This window comes from Arachis hypogaea, chromosome 18 (genome assembly GCF_003086295.3).
Source record: "Arachis hypogaea cultivar Tifrunner chromosome 18, arahy.Tifrunner.gnm2.J5K5, whole genome shotgun sequence".
NCBI classification, from domain to species: Eukaryota; Viridiplantae; Streptophyta; class Magnoliopsida; order Fabales; family Fabaceae; genus Arachis; species Arachis hypogaea.
In genome coordinates this window covers 82793626-82818257 of record NC_092053.1, presented here as the reverse complement: position 1 = coordinate 82818257, position 24632 = coordinate 82793626, and the positions used below count along the sequence as shown (strand labels likewise).

Sequence of the window (24632 nt, the reverse complement as noted above, 5' to 3'; positions counted from 1 at the left end):
GCACTTGCTGGTTAGTTGTGTGGAGTTACATAAGTGTGATTGTAATATCGTGCACCACACATCATAACCACCTAAAACCCCTTTGACCGAACCACTCACACATCTCCATCTCCTCCATTTTCTTCTTCTTCTTCCCCCTTCTATCTTCGTTTGCTCGAGGACGAGCAAACCTTCTAGGTTTGGTGTGGTAAAAGCGTTGCTTTTTATTTTTCCATAATCATTTATGGCACCAAAGGCCAGAGAAACCTCTAGAAAGAGGAAAGGGAAGGCAAAAGCTTCCACCTCTGAGTCATGGAAGATGAAGAGATTCATCTCAAAAGCCCAATACTAAGAAAAGGATGGAGCAAAGAAGAGATCATGGACCTCAACAAGAGCATGAGGAAATTCCTCACCATGAAATCCCTGAGATACCTCAAGGGATGCACTTTCCTCCACAGAACTATTGGGAGTAAATCAAGACCTCCCTAGGAGAATTAAGTTCCAACATGGGACAACTAAGGATGGAACACCAAGAGCACTCCATTATTCTCCATGAGATTAGAGAAGATCAAAGAGCTATGAGAGAGGAGCAACAAAGACAAGGAAGAGACATAGAGGAGCTCAAGAACACCATTGGTTCTTCAAAAGGAAGAAGACACCACCCTCACTAAGGTGGACCCGTTCCTTAATCTCCTTGTTCTTATTTTTTTGTTTTTCGTCTACTATGCTTTATGTTTATTTATGTTTGTGTCTTATTACATGATCACTAGTGTCTAAGTGTCTATGTCTTAAAGCTATGAATGTCCTATGAATCCATCACCTTTCTTAAATGTAAAATGTTTTAATTACAAAAGAACAAGAAGTACATGAATTTCGAATTCATCCTTGAAATTAGTTTAATTATTTTTGATGTGGTGGCAATACTTTTTGTTTTCTGAATGAATGCTTGAACAGTGCATATGTCTTTTGAATTTGTAGTTTATGAATGTTAAAATTGTTGGCTCTTGAAAGAATGATGAAAAAGGAGAAATGTTATTTCATAATCTGAAAAATCATATAATTGATTCTTGAAGCAAGAAAAAGTAGTGAATAACAAGGCTTGCGAAAAAAAATATGGCGAAAAAAAAAGAGAGAAAGAAAAAAAGAAAGGCAAGCAGAAAAAGTCAATAGATCTTAAAACCAAAAGGCAAGGGTAATAAAAAGGATCCAAGGCTTTAAGCATCAGTGGATAGGAGGGCCCAAAGGAATAAAATCCTGGCCTAAGCGGCTAAACCAAGCTGTCCCTAACCATGTGCTTGTGGCGTGAAGGTGTCAAGTCAAAAGCATGAGACTGAGCGGTTAAAGTCGAGGTCCAAAGCAAAAAAAAAGAGTGCGCTTAAGAACCCTAGACACCTCTAATTGGGGACTTTAGCAAAGCTGAGTCACAATCTGAAAAGGTTCACCCAGTTATGTGTCTGTGGCATTTGTGTATCCGGTGGTAATACTAGAAAACGAAGTGCTTAGGGTCACGGACAAGACTCGTGAAGTAGCTGTGTTCAAGAATCAACATACTGAACTAGGAGAATCAATAACACTATCTGAACTCTGAGTTCCTAGAGATGCCAATCATTCTGAACTTCAAGGGATAAAGTGAGATGCCAAAACTGTTCAGAGGCAAAAAGCTACTAGTCCTGCTCATCTAATTGGAGCTAAGTTTCATTGATATTTTGGAATTTATAGTATATTCTCTTTTTTTATCCTATTTGATTTTCAGTTGCTTGGGGACAAGCAACAATTTAAGTTTGGTGTTGTGATGAGCAGATAATTTATACGCTTTTTGGCATTGTTTTTACATAGTTTTTAGTACGATTTAGTTAGTTTTTAGTATATTTTTATTAGTTTTTAAATAAAAATCACATTTCTGGACTTTACTATGAGTTTGTGTATTTTTCTGTGATTTTAGGTAATTTCTGGCTGAAATTGAGGGACTTGAGCAAAAATATGATTCAGAGGCTGAAGAAGGACTGCAGATGCTGTTGGATTCTGACCTCCCTACACTCGAAGTAGATTTTTTGGATGACGCAAACTGGCGTTTAATGCCAGCTTTCTGGCCTATTCTGGCGTTAAACACCAGAAACAAGTTGCAAAGCAGAGTTAAACGCCAGAAACAAGTTACAAACTGGCATTTAACTCCAAGGAAGACCACTACACGTGAAAGCTTCAATGCTCAGCCCAAGCACACACCAAGTGGGCCCGAAAGTGGATTTCTGCATCATTTACTTATTTTCTGTAACTCTAGTAACTAGTTTAGTATAAATAGGACTTTTTACTATGGTATTTACATCTTTTGGACATTTTATGTTCAGAGATCACGTTTGGGGAGGCTGGCCATTCAGCCATGCCTAGACCTTGTTCTTATGTATTTTCAACGGTGGAGTTTCTATACACCATAGATTAAGGTGTGGAGCTCTGCTGTTCCTCATGAATTAATGCAAAGTACTATTGTTTTTCTATTCAATTCAATCTTATTCTTATTCTAAGATATTCATTCGCACCCAAGAACATGATGAATGTGATGATTATGTGACACTCATCACCATTCTCATCTATGAATGCGTGCCTGACAACCACTTCTATTCTACATGAAAACAAGTTTGAATGCATATCTCTTAGCCTCCATTCTGAAAGATTGGAGTCTTCGTGGTATAAGCTAGAATTATTGGTGACCATTCCTGAGATCCGGAAAGTCTAAACCTTGTTTGTGGTATTCCGAGTAGGATCTGGGAAGGGATGACTGTGACGAGCTTCAAACTCGCGAGTGTTCGGCGTACTGACAGACGCAAAAGGATCAATGGATCCTATTCCAGCATGATCGAGAACTGACAGATGGTTAGCCGTGTGGTGACAGCGCATTTGGACCATTTTCACTGAGAGGACGGGATGTAGCCATTGACAACGGTGATGCCCAACATACAGCTAGCCATGGAAAGGAGTATAAATGATTGGATGAAAGTAGTAGGAAAGCAGAGGTTCAGAAGGAACAAAAGCAACTCCAGACGCTTACCTGAATTTCTCACCAATGAATCATGAGGAATCATGAGGAGCCAAGCTCAAAGGAGAGCATTCAGGTTGAAGATGTTGTTAAGGTAGAAGATACTGAAGAGGAGGAAGAAGTACAAGACCTGGCTGAAGAAGAAGCAGCCCGACCAGCAAATAGCACACCAAAGGAAGCTGAAGCTACAAGGGACGCCATTCCCATCCCATTCCCACACCTTGCTAGGAAATCCAGAAAGCAGATGGAACTAGACCCTAAAATGGTAGAAATATTTAAAAAGGTCGAGGTGACCATTCCATTTTTTGATGCCATTCAGCAGGTACGTAAATATGCTAAGTTTCTAAAAGATTTGTGCATGCATAAAGATAAAATAAATGAATTAGAAAATATTCCTCTAAGTAGCTCCATATCTGGTTTAGTGGGTGATATACCTAAAAAATGTAGTGACCCAGGTCCATGCATGGTTACTATTACTATAGATGGTGTGAAATTTTCTGATTGCATGTGTGATTTAGGTGCGTGTGTTAGTATAATGCTATTATCTGTATATGATGCTTTGAGGCTCCCTCCCTTAAAAAAGTTGGCAGCATGTTTTGTTTTGGCAGATAAAAGCATTATCTCTATGGTTGGAATTGCTAAGGACGTGCTGGTGAGCATTGAGGGGCTCACATTTCCTATTGACTTCTATATCTTGGAGATGCCTCCTAATGACTCCAGAAGACCATCATCCATCCTGCTTGGAAGATCCTTTCTGAAGACTTCAAAGTTCAAGTTGGATGCATTCTCAGGAACTTACTCCTTTGAGATAGATGGCAGAACAGTGAGCTTCAACTTGGAAGAAGTCATGAAGCATCCCCCGGAAGATCATTCCATCTTCTAGTGCGACATCATTGATGAGACTGTAGCTGCAGTTAACCAAGAGAAAGTAGAAGAAAGGCACATGGAGCAAGAAGCAAGTGTGGGGACACCCCATGAGCTTACTAAAGATACATTGCCACCATCACCAACCCCAGATGATCAAGTGCCTAGCCATGAACAAAAAGTGGAGTTAAAGCCCCTTCCACCCTACCTCAAGTATGCTTACCTTGAGGATCACCAGAAGCTTCCAGTTATCATTGCAAGGGAACTCACTTCCCAACAGGAGGAGCAGTTGCTTAGCGTACTGAGAAGACACAAGAAAGAAATTGGGTGGAGCTTGGCGGATATAGTAGGTATCAACCCTCAAGTTTGTGAGCACAGAATATTTTTAGAAGAGGGAGCAAGGCCTGTCTGTCAACCTCAGAGAAGACTGAACCTCACCATCTTAGAAGTTGTCAAGAAGGAAGTGACCAAATTGCTTAAAGCTGATATCATCTACCCCATCTCAGACAGTGAATGGGTCAGTCCAGTACAAGTGGTGCCCAAGAAGTCTGGAGTCACAACAGTGAAGAATGAGCATGGAGAGCTGTTGACAACTAGAGTGCAGAATGCCTGGACCAAGCTATTCGCAAGGATCATTACCCCTTGGCATTTATTGATCAAATGCTTGATCACCCGTCAGGTAAATCACACTAATGCTTTATAGATGGTTACATAGGCTACTTTCAAATCCATATATCTCCTAAGGATCAGGAGAAGACTACTTTTACATGTCTTTTTGGAACGTATGCATACAAGAGGATGCCTTTTGGCTTATGTAATGCACCAGCTACTTTCCAAAGGTGCATGATGAGTATTTTCTTAGATCTTATTGAGAACTGTATGGAAGTTTTCATGGATGACTTTAGCGTATATGGTGATTCATTTAACCTTTGCTTGGATAGTTTAGCTAGAGTATTAGACAGGTGTGTTAGTTCAAACCTTGTATTAAATTTTGAAAAATGTCACTTTAGGGTAAAACAAGGTATTGTACAAGGACATGTTGTTTCTAATAATGGTATTTCTATAGATCGAGCAAAGGTAGATGTGATTTCTAGTTTACCTTAGCCCTCCTCCGTGGGGGAAGTCCATTCGTTCCTTGGTCATGCAGGTTTCTACCAGAGATTCATCAAGGACTTCAGTAAGGTAGCATTGCCCTTATCCCAACTGCTGCAGAAGAATGTTGAATTCGAGCTGAATGCGGACTGGAAGGAGGAATTTGATAAGTTGAAGCTTGCCTTGACTCAAGCTCCGATTGTGAGAGGACCAGACTGGAGCCAGCCTTTTGAGATTATATGTGATGCCTCCAACCATGCAGTGGGAATGGCGCTGGCTCAGCGCGAAGGTAAGGATCCTTTTGTAATAGCTTATGCTTTTAAGGCCTTAGACGCTGCTCAGTCTAATTATACTACCACTGAAAAATAGTTTCTGGCTATTGTTTTTGCTCTGGATAAATTCCGAGCCTACTTACTTTGTACTAAGGTGGTAGTGTACTCAGACCATGCAGCTCTAAAATATTTATTAGCTAAAAAAGAGTCAAAACCAAGGTTAATATGTTGGATACTATTCCTGCAAGAATTTGGTTTAGAAATTAAGGATAAGAGTGGTTCACAAAATTTAGTGGCAGACCACTTGAGTCGCCTTGAGCACATTAAGGATGACTCTACTCCTATCAATGATGCTTTTCCGTTAGATAGCTTGCACGCAATATCTGAAGTAGTTCCTTGGTACGCGCCTATAGCTAATTATCTAGTTAGTAATACCTTCCCTCCCAATTTTACTAAGCATCAAAAGGACAAGCTGAAAAGCGAGTCCAAATATTATATATGGGATGATCCATATTTATGGAGGTGTGGTGCTGACCAGATAATTAGAAGGTGTGTGCCTCAATCAGAATTCCAGTCCATTTTAGAGGCCTGCTACTCCTCTGAGAGTGGTGGACATTTTGGTCCTCAAAGAACAACTAGAAAAATTTTAGACTGTGGATTCTGCTGGCCCACTCTTTTTAAAGATGCCAATGCCTTCTGTAAATCTTGTTCCCCATGCCAAAGGTTTGGAAATATATCCAAGAGGGATGAGATGCCCCAACAGCTTATGCTATTATGTGAAAATTTTTATGTTTGGGGCATTGATTTCATGGGTCCATTCCCAAACTCTAGTACTGTTAGCTGTAGATTATGTTTCTAAATGGGTGGAAGCAATTCCTGCCTGTACTGATGATGCTAACATTGTTGTCTCTTTTGTTAGAAATCATATTATCTGTTGCTTTGGATCACCACAAGCAATCGTGAGTGATCAAGGCACTCACTTTAGTAACAGGAGATTAACAGGCCTACTAAAGAAACATGGCATCATCCACAAGGTCGCCACAGCTTATCATCCCCAGACCAATGGGCAAGCAGAGGTGTCTAATAGAGAGATAAAGCGCATTCTGGCAAAGATAGTCAAGCCTCATAGGAAAGACTGGAGCACCAGACTTGTAGACGTGCTTTGGGCTTATTGAACAGCATACAAGACACCCGTAGGAATGAGTCCCTTCCCCATAGTATACGGAAAGGCTTGTCACATCCCAGTGGAGGTGGAACACAAGACTTTCTGGGCTGTAAGGAAATGCAACATGGGATTTGAGAAGGCCGGTGCTGAAAGGAAGCTGCAACTGGCAGAACTGGAGACCCTTCGACTCGAAGCATATGACAACTCCAGACTATACAAAGAAAAGGTGAAGGCTGTCCATGACAAGCATATCAAAAGAAGAGAGTTCAGACCTGGGGAGTTAGTTCTCCTTTTCAACTCAAGGTTGAGGCTCATGCCAGGCAAGCTGCATTCAAGATGAGAAGGACCCTATAGAGTAGAGAAAGCAGAGTCATACTGAGTCTTTCACCTGAGTCATCCTTCAAGTTCCAAATTCATCAAGGTCAACGGACATCGCTTAAAGCTGTATCATGGTGAGAAGACGAAGAACACTAAGGAGCTAGAGATCTTCCTCTTGGAAGATCCACCAACAGTAGAAGACTGAGCTTGTGGACCATCCAACTCAAGGACGTAAAAGCAAAGTGCTAGGTGGGAGACAACCCACCATGGTATGATTATTCCTTTTCATTCTTAGTGTCAGTTTCTTTTGTTTTTCATAAGTAGTCATTCATAATTTATGCATATTTATCTGCATTCTGCATTTTGCTTTCTACATACAAAAAAAAATGGCACTCGACGCACAAGCGTCGCTGACGTGTATACGTCACATGTGAGTGCGTGAACTAAAGGAATGGAACAGAGAGTTATGCGGGAGCAGGGCTGGAAGCGTGCCTTTGGCACAAGCAAGACCACGCATACGAGTCCCTCACGAATACGCGTCGCTTGCGATTTTGACCCCTCACGCGTACGCGTCCCTCACGCGTATACGTGACCCTGCAAATCAGTGTAAATAAATGTATGGCCAGAGAGTCATGATTGTGTAGGGCTGGAACTGTGCTGGGAGCACAACCTCTATAACGCGTACGCTTCCCTGACGCGGACTCGTCATTTTCCCATCAAGGCCATTGACGCGCACGCGTCATATGTATTTTTGGCTCTCGTGCATGTTGAACCGAGAGTTGTGCATGCGCAGAGATACCTTCGCGCTACTGCACAACCAACGTCACGCGTACGCGTCCTAGACGCGTATGCGTCGCCTGACAATAGCGTCGCATGCGACGCACAACTTATCCACTTCAGCGCATGATTTTAAATCTCCTCTCCCCCAATCCTAATTCTTTTCAATCCTAATTATTTCTTCCTTCTTTCTTTCTTCTTCCTTATTCTTTCTCACTTTCTACTACTTTCTTCTTTCCTTCTTCATCTTCTTCATCAAGGTTCTTTTCTTCCTCCCATCTACTCTTTCATTATTGCATTTATTTATATTTCTTTCTTCCCTATCTTTCTTTTAGTTTACTTATTTATGGTTTTTTTCTCTTTTCTTTTTCATGCATTCTTATGTTGGTATTGGAGCTTTATTTGGGTATTACCTTATTATCCTAAAGCTTGTGGTTATTATATGGAGTGATTTGACAATTGATACTTTAATTTGGCTCTCATCTACATTTAGATTATATTATTTTTATTCCTATTCTATCTTGCTCACCAAGTGTTTGTGAAAAAGCCTATGGCATCTTGAACTCTATTTTGTTTTACTACTCTTTTACTTGAATGCCTCTTTTTCACAACACTTGTGCCACACATATTTTTGGGTTATCATTCACAATTGTCATCATTACAAATGCTCTTTTAATTGGCACATTTATTACTTGATGCTTGAGTTATGCTTCTTATGCCTATTACTTGCATGCTTTCAACCTCTTGCATCTATTTAATTATGAATTGCCTTACTACTCTTAATTGATGTCTTACCTACATGTTGTAGCTACAATGTATTTGATCTAACATCTTTCCTTTGGCATTCATTACCAATTGGACTTTTCTCCCTTCCGGTTTTAGTTATCTATATTTCACACTCTTTCTTTTTCTTCTTCCTTAGGCATGGGTACCAAGAAGGGAAAAGAGAATGACACTGATAAGCCACCGGCTAGAAGAGGAACCAAGAGAATACTGGATAAAGCACTTCCATCTACCAGTGTCAACCCACCAACAAAGCGGGTGAAAAAGATTATTAAAGTTGATGAATCCGAGAAAGCCTTTCCCGCCCGGGACTCCTGGTACGCAAAATCATGATTGTTCACTGGGTAACGTGATCTCATCTTTTACAAAAATCCGCGTAACTAACCAGCAAGTGCACTGGGTCGTGCAAGTAATAAACCTTACGTGAGTAAGGGTCGATCCCACGGAGATTGTCGGCTTGAAGCAAGCTATGGTCATCTTTGTAAATCTTAGTAAGCCAGAATCAAATGGTTATAAGGTTTTAATAATTAAAATATGAATAAAACAAAAAATAAAATAGAAATACTTATGTAATTCAATGGTGGGAATTTCGGATAAGCGTCTGGAGATGCTTTGTTGCTTCTGAACTTCTGCTTTCCTACTGCCTTCTTCCAACCATGCGTTACCTCCTTCCATAGCAAGCTGTATGATCCTCTCAGATGAAAACAAATCCATAGGTGCTTTCACCGTACGGCTAATCATCTATCGGTTCCCGCTAGTGTCGGAATAGGACCATTGTCCTTTTGTACACTATCACTGCGCCCAACATTCGCAAGTTTGAAGCTCGTCATAGCCATCCCTTCCCAGATCCTACTCGGAATACCACAGACAAGGGACTTTCTGGATCTCAGGAATGCTGCTAATGGTTCTAGCCTATACCACGAAGATCCTAATCTCATGGACTCGGTCCATGTATTAGATATACAAGAGAGTATACTCCAGCTGTCGTCCAATGACTATGTTGAACATCATGTAGGCCACTTTGTGGTTGTCAGACACGCGATCTTGGCTAAGCGAGTAATGAAGATTGGGCGATTGTCACAGGTCACCTCTTCATTCTGACTTAACTGAATTAAGTACGAGAGTATATCTTGGAGAAGAAGTAGGCATGAATTGAATAGAAAATAGTAGTAATTGCATTAATTCATGAAGAACAGCAGAGCTCAACACCTTAATCTATGGGGTGTAGAAACTTGATAAACCACTATTTCATGGTTTATCTTGTACTCAATTGAGTGATTTTTATTAACTCTTTACCCACTTATTCATATTATTTGCATGGTTTTATATTTCCTTCCTAATTATGTGTTTTGATTGAAAACATGCTTCTTTGATCTTATATTTGCTTATTATTAATCCTCTCTTATTACCATTAGATGTCTTGATATGTGTGTTAAGTGTTTTCAGATATTATAAGGCAGGAATGGCTTGGAGGATGGGAAGAAAGCATGCAAAAGTGGAAGGAATGCAAGAAGTTGGAGAAATTGCTAAGCTATCCAGCCTGACCTCTCTGCACTCAAACGACTATAACTTTAGCTACAGAGATCCAAACGACGCGGTTCCAGTTGCGTTGGAAAGCTAACGTCCGGGGCTTCGATTTGATATATAATATGCTATAGTTCCCCTGACGCTAGACGACGCGACCGCGTAATCCATGCGGCCGCGTTGCAGTGACGGAAATCCAGCGTGGCAAAATTCGAAACCAGCGAATTCTGGACTATTTTTTACCCAGTTTGCGGCCCAGAAAATACAGATTAGAGGCTATAAATTGACGGATTGCATCCATTCCTGAGGAGGCTCTCATATTCACAATTTTAGGAGTAGATGTAGTTTTTAGAGAGAGAGGTTCTCTCCTCTCTCTTAGGATTAGGATTTAGGATTTCTCTTAGTTTTAGGAGTGACTCTCAATCCCAGGTTCAACGTTCTTTTACTTTATATTTATCTTTTACTTTCAGATACTCTAATGCTTTTATTTGTATTTGACTTATGTTGCCCAATTGGCTTATGAACTCTTCCATGTTAGATTTTACTACTTTAAATGTATTTTATCTGAGGTATTCCAGATATTTGTAATTTTAATTTAGCTTTCTACATTCTTGGCTTTGGTTAAGAAATTAGTAACTCAGGATAACTAAATCCGGACTTCCAATTTCTAATACCTTGCCAAGAGTTTATTTTTATTGTTATTATCTTATTTCCTCTGCCATTTACTATTGTTGCTTCTTATCTTATACATTAATAAAACCCCAAAACATACTTTTTTTCCATAACCAATAATAAGAACATACCTCCCTACAATTCCTTGAGAAGACGACCCGAGGTTTAAATACTCGGTTATCAATTTTAAAAGGAGTTTGTTACTTGTGACAACCAAAACGTTTGTATGAAGGGATTTTTGTCGGTTTAGAGACTATATCTACAACGCGACTGTTTTTATGACATTCTTTACTGGCAAAAATCCTAACGTCAAAATGGCGCCATTGCCGGGGAATTGCAAACGTGTGTCTTATTATTGGTTATTGTAAATATTTTTTTTTTATTTTTGCTTGTTTATTTGTTTTTATTTTTGCTTTTTCAAAAATTAAGAGGTTATTGGTTTTTATTTAGTTTTTACAAAATTTTTCAAAAATTTTTTCTTAGTGTTCATCTTGATCTTCAAGTTGTTCTTCACGTTCATCTTGACCTTCAAGCTGTTCTTAGTTGTTTTCTTCGTTTTGATCTAAAAATTTGAAATTTGGTGTCATTTTATTGTTTTTCTCTTTCCTCATTAAATTCAAAAATATTTTTAATTAATTTTTTTTCGAAAAAAAAAATTTCAGATTTTTAATTTTAAAATTTTTATCTTATCTTATCTTATTCCAAAAAAAAAAATCAAATTTCAAATGTCAAAAATTCAAATTTCAAAATTTTAAAATTCAAATTTCAAAAATTCAAATTTCAAAATTTAATTTTCAATTTCAAAATTTAAATAACCTTTTAATTTAAATTTATTTTTATTTTTAATTTTTATTTTGCTACTATGAACTCTCACCCCTTTGGCTATGAGTCTGGTTACAATTTTGTTGCAGGAAGAAGAAATTATAATGAGAACAGGCATCAAGGTTGGAACAATTAAAGATGGGAGGAGCCACAAGGATTTGATCAACCCTCATGGCAACAACCACCTCCATTGGACTATCAACAACCACCACCATATGCCTATGAACCTTTTTCTCAGCATGACTTTGGACCACCATACTCACAAGCCTCTTTCCACCATTCACCTCCATATGACCCTAACCCACATCCACCATACCAACCACCTTATGAACCAAATGAACCATACATAGATCCACCCCAAACCTCCATGGAGAAAGCACTTGTCGATCTAAACTCTACTATACAAGCTCTCTTCACCCAAATCAGACCACCAAATACCTTCAACAATCAACCCTCAAGCTCTAGTGCACTTCCTTGTCAACCACGGAATAATCTCTCCATCCCATCACCACCATCCATGGAAGAGCACCCACATCCATCAATCCAAGAGCAAGATGATCCCAATTATGCTATTGATATGGAACAGGAAAGAAGGAATCATCTTCGTGAATCCATACTTCATAAAGAGCTAGAGGAGGCCCTACGGGTAAGGGTAGGAGAGATCCTTGAAGATGAAAGAATAGTTGAAAGGAGTTGTCATAGAAAGAAAATCATCGAGGATGAGTACGATTTTATACTTAAACAACTGGACAAAGCAGTAATTATTAAAATGGAAGAAGTGGTTGCAGACTTATGAGATGTTGTACCTCCATTGGAAAGTCCAGTCACGTAGCCTCCTTCCACGGTGTTTGATGTTGATGATGAGAAGAGCGTACAACCTCCAAGGCAGATCATGGTTGAAGATTTTGTAGAGGCTGATCAAGAGGTAGAAGATGTCAAAGAAGAGCACAATGGAGTGGAGCTTGAAATTACCTTGCCAAAGTTGTTGGAAACCCCTCCCCCTAAGTTGCCATCATCCTTCACAACATTCAAGTGGGTAAAATTCATATCCCAGAGCTTTCTAATCCCACTTGAATATGGGCTACTAGAGACGGATGGTCAACTTAGAGCTCTTTGTAACATTCAAAGTAAGAGGAAGATGGCCAGTGGTAAGAATTGCCCTGCAAGGTTCATTATGGTTGGAAGCTTTAAGTTTAAACGCAACGGTTGGTGTAGAGCTCAATTGAATGGGTCTAGGAAGTTGTTTGGTAGCTGCAGTGAGAATTCAAATTACTTATCACCCAGCTGGAAAAATACAGATCCCCACAAAAATGGGTGTAAAAGTAATGTTTAGGATCCTGGAATCTGTTCTGGCATTTGTCACCCCGGGAGCCTAAGAATCTGTTTGAAGCTTCTTAAGGGCTTTACATGCTTAGTTTGGGACCCCGGAGGCTATTGGAAGTACCAACATTGGTGGGAATTCCTGGATGAGTTCAAGCATAAGCCACCATAACAGGAAGCTCATCAAATGTCCAACTTAAGGACTTTAACTAAAAGTTCTAGGTGGGAGACAACCCACCATGGTATGATCGTACTTTTTCAATTTTAATTTTATTTAGTTTTGTTTATTTTCAAGTTTTATTTTATTTTATTGAACCTGGAGTTTTGCATCACATTCATATTAACACTGCATTCTGCATCTTTTCAGATTAAAAAAAAAAAAAAAGCGAGCACGCGACGCGACCGCATCAGCGACGCGTCCGCGTTGCAAGGAGATGGGAGACAATATTAATATGAACAGAGATTTTCGCAGGAGCAGTGCTGGAGGCGTGCCAATGGCACAAATCATCCCACGCGACCGCGTCATATGGGAATAATGGCCTCCCACGCGACCGCATCACCCACGCGGCCGTGTGACCTGAAATCGGCGTAAAAAGGGTGCATGGCCGAAAGTTGTGCTGGAGTTGGGCTGGACTCGTGCTGGTAGCCCAAGCCTCACCACGCGAACGCGTGCCTCACGCGTCCGCGTCATATCCCATGATGGCCACTCACGCGATCGCATGCCCCACCCGATCGCGTCACCCAGAATTTCGGCAAAAAGAGTTTCGAACAGAGAGTTGCGCGACCGCGAGGCTGCACTCGTGCCACTAGCACAAATCGAGTTACGCGATCGCGTGCCCCACGCGCCCGTGTCGCCTAACCTTATTGCGCACCACGCGACCGCGTCGTCAGCGTTGCACAACCTATCCAGATTAGTGCCAATTTTCTTATCTTTTCTTCTCTGAATCCTTATTCTTCTTGTCTTTTCTTTTTTCTTTCTTCTTCCTTTCTTATTTTCTTTCACCTCCATTCTATTTTATTTAATTTATTTACATATTTTTATTCATTACATTTTTGCATATTTTTATTTTCTTTTCTGAATTTTTTTTTCTATTGATGTTCAAAAAAAAAATTTTTTTTTTCAACTGTTGCATCTTTTCTTGAATTTATTTTGGTAACTTATTTTACACTGTGGGATGATATTAATTATCTGCCAATGCCAATCTTTTATGATACTTTCACGCCATTTGGATTGACATGAGCTTGTATTGATACTTCTATTACCCACACTCATCCCCTATACAAATTTTATACCACTGGCATGCCATGGCCTCTATTGTTTTCTCACTTACGTGTTGTAGCTACCATGTAAATAAGACCCTTATCATTTGGCATTAACCTACCCATACTTCTTTTATTTTCTTATCTCTATTTCTGGGTTATTTTTTCTTCCCTTTTTCTTTCAGGATGGCCACCCGGAAGGGAACCGGAAGACGTTTACATGGGGACACAAACAAGTCCATCAGCACAATCCTTAGAGAAAAGCAACAGTTGAAACAACCCGTCCACCTGCACATCTCAACATGCACCGAGGACGGTGCAATCTTTAAATCTGGGGAGGTTGATACCAATCTCTGTGGGTTAGTACATCCCTGTCTCAACACCAATGTTTTAATTTTCATCGTTAAATTAGTTGTTGCATTTGCATATTTATTTGATTTTATGCATTTAGTTACTGCTTGGTTAAAATAATAAGTTTCTTTTTAAGACCCTATCTTTGAAAAATTTCACTAATTTAAATTAAAAAAAAAATTATATTAAAACTTGTTTGAAGTTGTATTTGGAACATGGTTTTTGAGTTAAAGAACACACAACCTGTGAGATTTGAGCTTATTTATATGGTTACATTATTTAACCATAAAAATATTATTCCTGTGTGTTTTCTTCTTTATAATTGTAATCTATATTTTGTTCCAATCTATATGTCCATTATTTAGTGTATTTACATGCTTGCATATGATTGAGGCCATTGTTTGATTTTAGCTCACTTATCCCAAAATTAGCCTACCTTTTACATCACCCTTGTTAGCCCCCTTGAGCTTTTAAATCCCCTTTGTTTTATAACCACATTACTAGCCTTAAGCAGAAAAACAAAATAAGAATCCCAAGTTGAATCCCTGGTTAGCTTAAGATAGATATTGTGTAAAATTTAAGTGTGGGAAATTTTATGGGAACATGGGATGATATGAAAAAGTAGGGAATTAAATTGAATAAGTTATTTGAAAATTTGGGAAGCATGCTCATGTGAAATCAAAATAATTAAATTACCATGTGCATTGAAGAAAAATATATTAAGTAATTAAATAAGGGGATACAAAAAAAAAAGAGAAGAAAAGAAAAATGAAAAAATACCCCAAATGCAAAATAAAAAAAAATCAATGCACATGGGACAAAATTCAAAAATAAGTTTGATACATGAGCCTGTAATACAAAAGTGGGAAAATTTTGGGTAGCTAGGTAAAGTATTTTTAAATTATATAAAGTATGAATATGTTAGGTGAGATCTTAGACTAATCAAGGATTCACGTTGTTAGCTCACTTAGCTTTATATATATATACCCTCACCCTTACCTTAGCCCCATTACAACCTTGAAAAGACCTCATGATGTTTGCATTGGTACATTAAATTTTTGTTGATTGGTTAGATGAAGAACAAGGTTTAGAAAGCATGACTAGAGAAGAGTAGAGTGAATAACCCTATACACTTGAGAGATTAGAGTGATATACACTTCCAGTGAGGGTTCAACGCTTAAATTCTATGTTCCCTGCTTTCATGAGCTGTCTTCTTACAAGTTCACTTGCTTTTTATTGTCTGATTTGAATTAGTGGAAATTGGTTTGTATTTGTCTTGGAGAACTTATTTACTCTTAACCAAGTAAGTAAAAGCATTTAGCATGTAGTTGCACTCATAGGTTGCATTTCATACCATTCCTCTTCATCTTTATAGCTTCTCTTGAGCTTAGCATGAGGACATGCTATTGTTTAAGTGTGGGGAGGTTGATAAACCACTATTTCATGGTTTATCTTGTACTCAATTGAGTGGTTGTTATTAACTCTTTACCCACTTATTCATATTATTTGCATGGTTTTATATTTCCTTCCTAATTATGTGTTTTGATTGAAAACATGCTTCTTTGATCTTATATTTGCTTATTATTAATCCTCTCTTATTACCATTAGATGCCTTGATATGTGTGTTAAGTGTTTTCAGATATTATAAGGCAAGAATGGCTTGGAGGATGGGAAGAAAGCATGCAAAAGTGGAAGGAATGCAAGAAGTTGGAGAAATTGCTAAGCTGTCCAGCCTGACCTCTCTGCACTCAAACGACTATAACTTTAGCTATAGAGGTCCAAACGATGCGGTTCGAGTTGCATTGGAAAGCTAACGTCCGGGGCTTCGATTTGATATATAATATGTTATAGTTCCTCTGACACTAGATGACGCGACCGTGTGATCCATGCGGCTGCGTCGCAGTGACGGAAATCCAGCGTGGCAAAATTCGAAACCAGCGAATTCTGGACTGTTTTTGTCCCAGTTTGCGGCCCAAAAAACACAGATTAGAGGCTATAAAGTGAGGGATTGCATCCATTCATGAGGAGGCTCTCATATTCAAAATTTTAGGAGTAGATATAGTTTTTAGAGAGAGAGGTTCTCTCCTCTCTCTTAGGATTAGGATTTAGGATTTCTCTTAGTTTTAGGAGTGACTCTCAATCCCAGGTTCAACGTTCTTTTACTTTATATTTATCTTTTACTTTCAGATACTCTAATGCTTTTATTTGTATTTGACTTATGTTGCCCAATTGGCTTATGAACTCTTCCATGTTAGATTTTACTACTTTGAATGTATTTTATCTGAGGTATTCCAGATATTTGTGATTTTAATTTAGCTTTCTACATTCTTGGCTTTGGTTAAGAAATTAGTAACTCAAGATAACTAAGTCCGGACTTCCAATTTCTAATACCTTGCCAAGAGTTTATTTTTATTGTTATTATCTTATTTCCTCTGCCATTTACTATTGTTGCTTCTTATCTTATACATTAATAAAACCCCAAAACATACTTTTTTTTCCATAACCAATAATAAGAACATACCTCCCTGCAATTCCTTGAGAAGACGACCCGAGGTTTAAATACTCGGTTATCAATTTTAAAAGGGGTTTGTTACTTGTGACAACCAAAACGTTTGTACGAAGAGATTTTTGTCGGTTTAGAGACTATATCTACAATGCGACTGTTTTTATGACATTCTTTACTGGCGAAAATCCTAACGTCAAAACTCCACCGTAGAAAATACATAAATGAAAGGTCTAGGCATGAATAATAGTAGTTATTCATTTTCTGTAAACCGTAGGTTACTAGTTTAGTATAAAAACTACTTTTAGGGATTAAGGTGTGGAGCTCTGCTGTTCTTCATGAATTAATATAATTACTACTGTTTTCTATTCAATTCACGCCTACTTCTTCTCCAATATATACTCTCGTACTTAATTCAGTTAAGTCAGAATGAAGGGGTGACCCGTGACAATCACCCAATCTTCATTACTCGCTTAGCCAAGATCTTATGCCTGACAACCACAAAGCGGTCTACATAATGTTCAATGTAGTCATTGGACGACAGCTAGAGTATACTCTCTTGGATATCTAATACATGGACCGAGTCCGTGAGATTAGTATCTTCGTGGTATAAGGTAGAACCATTAGCAGCATTCCTGAGATCCGGAAAGTCTAAACCTTGTATGTGGTATTCTGAGTAGGATCTGGGAAGGGATGGCTGTGACGAGCTTCAAACTTGCGAATGTTGGGCGCAGTGATAGTGTGCAAAAGGACAATGGTCCTATTCTGATGCTAGTGGGAATCGACAGATGATTAGCCGTGCAGTGACTGCGCATATGGATTTGCTATGGAAGGAGGTAACGCATGGTTGGAAGAAGGCAGTAGGAAAGCAGAAGTTCAGAAGCAATAAATCATCTCCAGAAGCTTATCCGAAATTCCCACCATTGAATTACATAAGTATTTCTATTTTATTTTCTGTTTTATTCATATTTTAATTATTAAAACCTTATAACCATTTGAATCCGCCTTACTGAGATTTACAAGGATGACCATAACTTGCTTCAAGCCGACAATCTTCGTGGGATCGACCCATACTCACGTAAGGTTTATTACTTGGACGACCCAGTGCACTTGCTGGTTAGTTACGCGGATTTGTGTAAAAGATGAGATCACGTTCTCCCACACTAAGTTTTTGGCGCTGTAGCCAGGGGATGAACAATCACGATTTCACGTACCAAGTTTTTGGCGCCGTTGCCGGGGATTGTTCGAGTTTGGACAACTGACGGTTCATCTTGTTGCTCAAATTAGGTAATTTTATTTTAATTTTAAGCTTTTTTTTTCGAAAAATTAAAAAAAGTATATATATTTTATTTTGTTCTTCAGAATTTTTAAGAATGATTTCTAGAGTTTCATCATGATCTGTTGAAGCCTGGCTGACTATCAAGCCATGTCTAAATTCTTTTGGAACGAGGCTTCTACTTATCATTGCAGGAGCTTTTTGATTCCCATCAATATGGTTGTTGTATGTAATGCTTTGCTGTAGCTTGGCTGTCCATTGGCCATGTCTAAACTTTTGGACCGAAGCTTTCACATAAAGCTTAGCTGGCTATTAAGCCATGTCTAAATTTTTGGACCGGAGCTTTAGACAAACATTGCATGAACCACACCAAACTTAGAAGGTTTGCTTGTCCTCGAGCAAAGGAAGAAAGAAGGGAGTAGAAGAAGAAAAAAATGAAGGAGATGGAGAGGTGTGAGTGGTTCGGCCAAGGGGGGAAAGAAGTGTTTATGATGTGTGAAAATGAAGGAGGGATTATGGGTTTATATAGGAATGGAGAGAGGGGTAGGGTTCGTGTATTAGGGTTTTGGGTGTGGGAGGGAAAGGATTTGAATTTGAATTGTGAGGTGGGTGTTATGGGGAAGAGTGGTGGAGGTGATTGGTGAAGTGTATTTGAGGAAGGGTGTTATGGGAAGCTGTGAAGAAGAGAGAGAGGGAGTTGAGGTAGGTGGGGATCCTGTGGGGTCCACAGATCCTAAGGTGTCAAGGATTTTTCATTCCTGCACCATTTTGGTGTGTAGACGCCCCTTGGAGTGCCAATTATGGTGTTAAACGCTAGGTTGCTACCCATTTCTGCCGTTTAACGCCAACTTTTCTCCCCTTTCTGGCGTTAAACGCCAACTTTTCTTCCCTTTCTGGCATTAAACGCCAGTCTGGTGCCCTTTTCTGGCGTTGAACGCCCAGAATGGTGCCAGACTGGGCGTTTAATGCCCATTCTGCTACCCTTACTGGCGTTGAAATGCCAGTAAGATCATCCTCCAGGGTGTGCTATTTTCAATGCTGTTTTTGATTTTAGCTTTTGTTTTTGTGACTCCACATGATCATCATCCTAAAGAAAACATAAAAATAACAATAGAAATTTAAGATAGATAAGTAAAAATTGGGTTGCCTCCCAACAAGTGCTTCTTTAATGTCAATAGCTTGACAGTGGGGTCTCATGGAGCTTCACAGATACTCAGAGCATGATGATGGCCTCCCAACACCAAACTTAGAGTTTGAATGTGGGGGCTCTGTTTGACTCTGCATTGAGAGAAGCTTGCCATGCTTCTTCTCCATGTGTACAGAAGGAGATTCTTTAGCTTTAAACACAAGGTAGTCCTCATTCACTTGAAGGACCAACTCTCCTTTGTTAACATCAATCACCGGTTTTACTATGGCTAGGAAGGGTCTGCCAAGGATGATGGATCCATCCTTATTCTTCTCAGTGTCCAGGATTATGAAGTCACCAGGGATGTAAAGGCCTTCAACTTTTACCAAGACATCCTCTACAAGTCCATAAGCCTGTTTCCTTGAATTGTCTGCAATCTCTAGTGAGATTCTTGTAGCTTGCACCTCAAGGATCCCTAGTTTCTCCATTACAGAGAGGGGCATGAGGTTTATACTTGACCCAAGGTCACACAAAGCTTTCTCAAAGGTCATGGTACCTATGGTACAAGGTATTAAGAACTTTTCAGGATCCTATTTCTTCTGAGGTAATTTCAGTTGAACCAGATCATTTAGTTCATTGATGAGCAATGGGGGATCATCCTCCCAAGTCTCATTACCAAATAACTTGGCATTCAGCTTCATGATTGCTCCCAGGTACTTAGTAACTTGCTCTTCAGTAACATCTTCATCCTCTTCAGAGGAAGAATACTCATCAGAGGTCATGAATGGCAGAAGTAGGTTTAATGGAATCTCTATGGTCTCTGTATAAACCTCAGATTCCCTTGGTTCCTCAAAGGGGAACTTCTTTTCGTTAAGAGGACATCCCATGAGGTTTTTCTCACTGGGAATCACGTCCTTCTTACTCTCTCCAGGTTCGGCCATGTTAGTCATGGTTATGACCTTGCATTCTATCTTGGGATTTTCTTCTGTATTGCTTGGGAGAGTGCTAGGAGGAGTTTCAGTAATTCTCTTACTCAGCTGACCCACTTGTGCCTCCAAATTTCTAATGAAGGATCTTATTTCATTCATGAAACTTAGTGTGGTCTTAGATAGATCAGAGACTATCTATAGCTAGGCCAGAACGACTTTGCTTAGAGTTCTCTGTTTGTTACTGAGAAGATGATGGAAAAAGTTTGCTATTGCTAAACCTATTTCTTCCACCATTATTGTTATTGAAGCCATGATTAGGCTTCTGTTGATCCTTCCATGAGAGATTAGGATGATTCCTCCATGAAGGATTATAGGTGTTTCCATAGGATTCTCCCATGTAATTCACCTTTTCCATTCCAGGATTCTTAGGATAATAAGCTTTTTCTTCAGAGGAAGCTTCTTTAGTACTGCCTATTACAGCTTGCATTCCAGACAGACTCTGAGAAATCATATTGACTTGCTGAGTCAATATTTTATTCTGAGCTAGTATGGCATTCAGAGTATCAATCTCCAGAACTCCTTTCTTCTGAGTTGTCCCATTATTCACAGGATTTCTTTCAGAAGTGTACATGAATTGGTTATTTGCAACCATTTCAATGAGTTCCTGGGCTTCTTCAGGCGTCTTCTTCAGGTGAAGAGATCCTCCAACAGAGTTGTCCAATGACATATTAGACAGTTCAGACAAACCATCATAGAATATACATATGATGCTTCATTCTGAAACCATGCCAGAAGGACACCTTCTGATCAACTGCTTGTATCTTTCCCAAGCTTCATAGAGGGATTCACCTTCCTTCTGTCTGAAGGTCTGGACTTCCAATCTAAGCTTACTCAATTTTTGAGGTGGAAAGAACTTTGCCAAGAAGGCATTGACCAGCTTTTCCCAAGAGTTTAGGCTTTCTTTAGGTTGAGAGTCCAACCATGTCCTAGCTCTGTCTCTTACAGCAAAAGGGAAGAGCATAAGTCTGTAGACCTCAGGATTAACCCCATTGTTCTTAATAGTGTCACAGATTTGCAAGAATTTGGCTAAAAAATGATGAGGATCTTCCAATGGAAGTCCATGAAACTTGCAATTCTGCTGCATCAGAGAAACTAATTGGGGCTTAAGATCAAAGTTGTTTGCTCCAATTGTAGGAATTGAGATGCTTCTTCCACAGAAGTCAGAAGAGGATGCAATAAAGTCACCAAGCATCTTCCTTGCATTGTTGGCATTGTTGTTATTTTCGGCTGCCATGTCTTCTTCTTTTTTGAAAATTTCTGTTAGGTCCTCTCCAGAGAGTTATGCTTTAGCTTCTCTTAGCTTCCTCTTCAAGGTCCTTTCAGGTTCAGGATCAGCTTCAACAAGAATGCCTTTGTCCTTGTTCCTGCTCATAAGAAAGAAAAGAGAACAAGAAAGTATGGAATCCTCTATGTCATAGTATAGAGATTCCTTGAGGTGTCAGAGGAAAACAGGAATAGAGGGATGAGGTAGGTAGATAAGAATTCAATCATATGAAGAGAGAGAGAGAGTCTAAATTGCTAATTGAGGAGGAGTGTTAGTCCTTAAATAGAAATAGATGAGGGAGGGATTTTTCAAAAATTTTTAAAAGAAACAAAATAAAATTAAAATTTAAAACAATTAGTTAATTAAAAAGAATTTTGAAAAATAGTTAATGGTTTTCGAAAATCAAAAGTGAGAAAGTGGTTTTGAAAATAAATTTTGAAAAGATATGAAGTTGGAAAAAGATTTTGAAATCAAGGATTTTGAAAAGATATGATTGAAAAACAATTTAAAAAGATTTGAATTTTTTTTTTTGAAAATTAAAGTTGATTACTTGACTAATAAGAAACTAAAAGATATGATTTTAAATTTTAAAGATTAAACCTTTCTTAATAGGCAAGTAACAACTTGAAATTTTTGAATCAAAATATTAATTATTAGCATTAATTTCGAAATTTATGAAATAAAAATAAGAAAAAGATTTTGAAAATCAAATTTTAAAATTTTCGAAAAAATATTAAGAAGGAAATTGAAAAAGATATGATTTGAAAAATATGTGATTTTGAAAAAGTATGAAGATTTGGAAAAGATTTGAATTAAAAACTAACTTACCTCCATTCTGGTGTTTAATGCCCAAAATACTACCCTTTTGGGCTTTAACGCCCAGCCAGGTACCCTGGCTGGCGTTTAAATGCTAGTTTTCCTTTCTTACTGGGCGTTTTGAATGCCTAGCTTTTTCTCTGTAATTCCTCTGCTGTATGTTCTGAATCTTCAATTCTCTGTATTATTGACTTGAAAAGACATAATTTTGAAATTTTTTTTGAATTTTTTAATGATGAGAGAGAGCAACAACAAAATGAAACTAATCATGAATAACTAAGATCAAATAAACAATGCATGCAAGAACACGTTGAATGTCAAGATGAACATCAACACATATTTTTTTAAGAAAAGAAAGTCATGCAAGACACCAAACTTAGAAATTTTCATATTAGAGACACTAATAATTCAAAATGCATATGAAAAACAACAAAAGACACAAAACAAGAGAATTTAAAGATCAGACCCAAGAAAATCATCAAGAACAACTTGAAGATCAATGAAGAACATGATGCATATATTTTAGGAGAGCGTAAGAAAATTAAAAATATGCAAGACACCAAACTTAAAATGTGACACTAGACTCAAACAAGAACATAAATTATTTTTTATTTTCATGGTTTTAAAATCTTTTTGTATTTTTTTTTTCAAAAATTATTTTGAAATGGAAAATAAAGAAATTCAAAATTTTTAATACGAATTCTAGGAATCATGCAATGTTAGTCTAAGGCTTCAGTCTAAAAAGATTAGACATGGCTAGCCAAGCTTCAGCAGGACATTACATACAACAGCCAAATTGATAGGAATCAACTTTCTCCTGTGATGATAAAAGCATCATCTGAAACTCTAGAATTCATTCTTAAAATTTCTGAAGAACAAAATAAAATTTTTTGTATATTTTTTTTCAAAAATAAAAAAGCTTAAAAATAAAATCAAATTACCTAATCTGAGCAACAAGATGAACCGTCAGTTGTCCAAACTCAAACAATCCCTGGCAACGGCGCCAAAAACTTGGTGCACGAAATTGTGATCTCAATGGCGCCAACAACTTAGTACGCACAATTATAATCTCAACTCTTTTTCACAACCTTGTACAACTAACCAACAAGTGCACTAGGTCATCCAAGTAATACCTTACGTGAGTAAGGGTCGATCCCACGAAGATTGTCGGCTTGAAGCAAGCTATGGTCATCTTGTAAATCTCAGTCAGGTGGATTAAAATGGTTATAGGATTTTGATAAATAAAATATAATTAAAACAGAAAATAAGATAGAAATACTTATGTAATTCATTAGTGGGATTTCAGATAAGCGTATGGAGGTGCTTTGTTGCTTCTGAACCTCTACTTTCCTACTGCCTTCTTCCAACCATGCGTTACCTCCTTCCATGGCAAGCTGTATGATCCTCTTGGATGAAAACAATTCCATCTGTGCTGTCACCGCAGGGCTAACCATCTGTCGGTTCCCGCTAGCGTCGGAATAGGACCATTGTCCTTTTGCGCACTGTCACTTGCGCCCCACATTCGTAGATTTAAAGCTCGTCATAGTCATCCCTTCCCAGATCCTACTTAGAATACCACAGACAAGGTTTAGACTTTTCGGATCTCAGGAAAGGCTGCCAATAATTCTAGCCTATACCACGAAGGTTCTAATCTTAGATTAGAAACCCAAGAGATACGTACTCAAGCTATTGCAGATAGAACGGACGTGGTTGTCAGGCACGCGTTCATAGGTGAGAATGATGATAAGTGTTACGGATCATCACATTCATCAGGTTGAAGTGCGAGTGGATATCTTAGAGAAGAAGTAGGCGTGAATTGAAGAGAAAAACAATAGTACTTGTATTAATTCATGAAGAACAGCAGAGCTCCACACCTTAATCTATGGGGTGTAGAAACTCCACCGTATAGAATACATAAGTGAAAGAAGGACTAGGCATGGCCGAATGGTCAGCCTCCCAAAGAGGGTTCAATCATCAAAACATGATTCCAAGATGAAAATACAATAGTAAAAGGTCCTATTTATAATGAACTAGTAACCTAGGGTTTACAGAAATAAGTAAATGATGCAGAAATCCACTTCCGGGGCCCACTTGGTGTGTGCTTGGACTGAGCATTGAAGCTTTCACGTTCATAGGCTTTTCTTGGAGTTAAACGCAAGCTTTGGTGCCAGTTTGGGCGTTTAACTCCAATTCTGGTGCCAGTTTGGGCATTTTACGCCAGAAATTTTATGCTGACTTTGAACGCCGGTTTGGGCCATCAAATCTCAAGCAAAGTATGGAGTATTATATATTGCTGGAAAGCCCAGAATGTTTAATTTCCAACGCAATTGAGAGCGCGCCAATTGGATATCTGTAGAAAATCCACTTCGAGTGCAGGGAGCTCAGAATCCAACAGCATCTGCAGTCCTTTCTCAGCCTCTGAATCAGA

At 38.6% G+C, this 24632-nt stretch overlaps 1 non-coding gene across 1 annotated transcript; it reads left to right on the top strand.

The window, feature by feature from the left end:
• Positions 1-20849: 20849 nt before the first annotated feature.
• LOC112773848 (small nucleolar RNA R71) lies at positions 20850-20953 on the top strand. The gene has a single exon (XR_003188374.1). It is a non-coding gene; the product is annotated as a small nucleolar RNA R71 (small nucleolar RNA).
• Positions 20954-24632: the final 3679 nt, after the last annotated feature.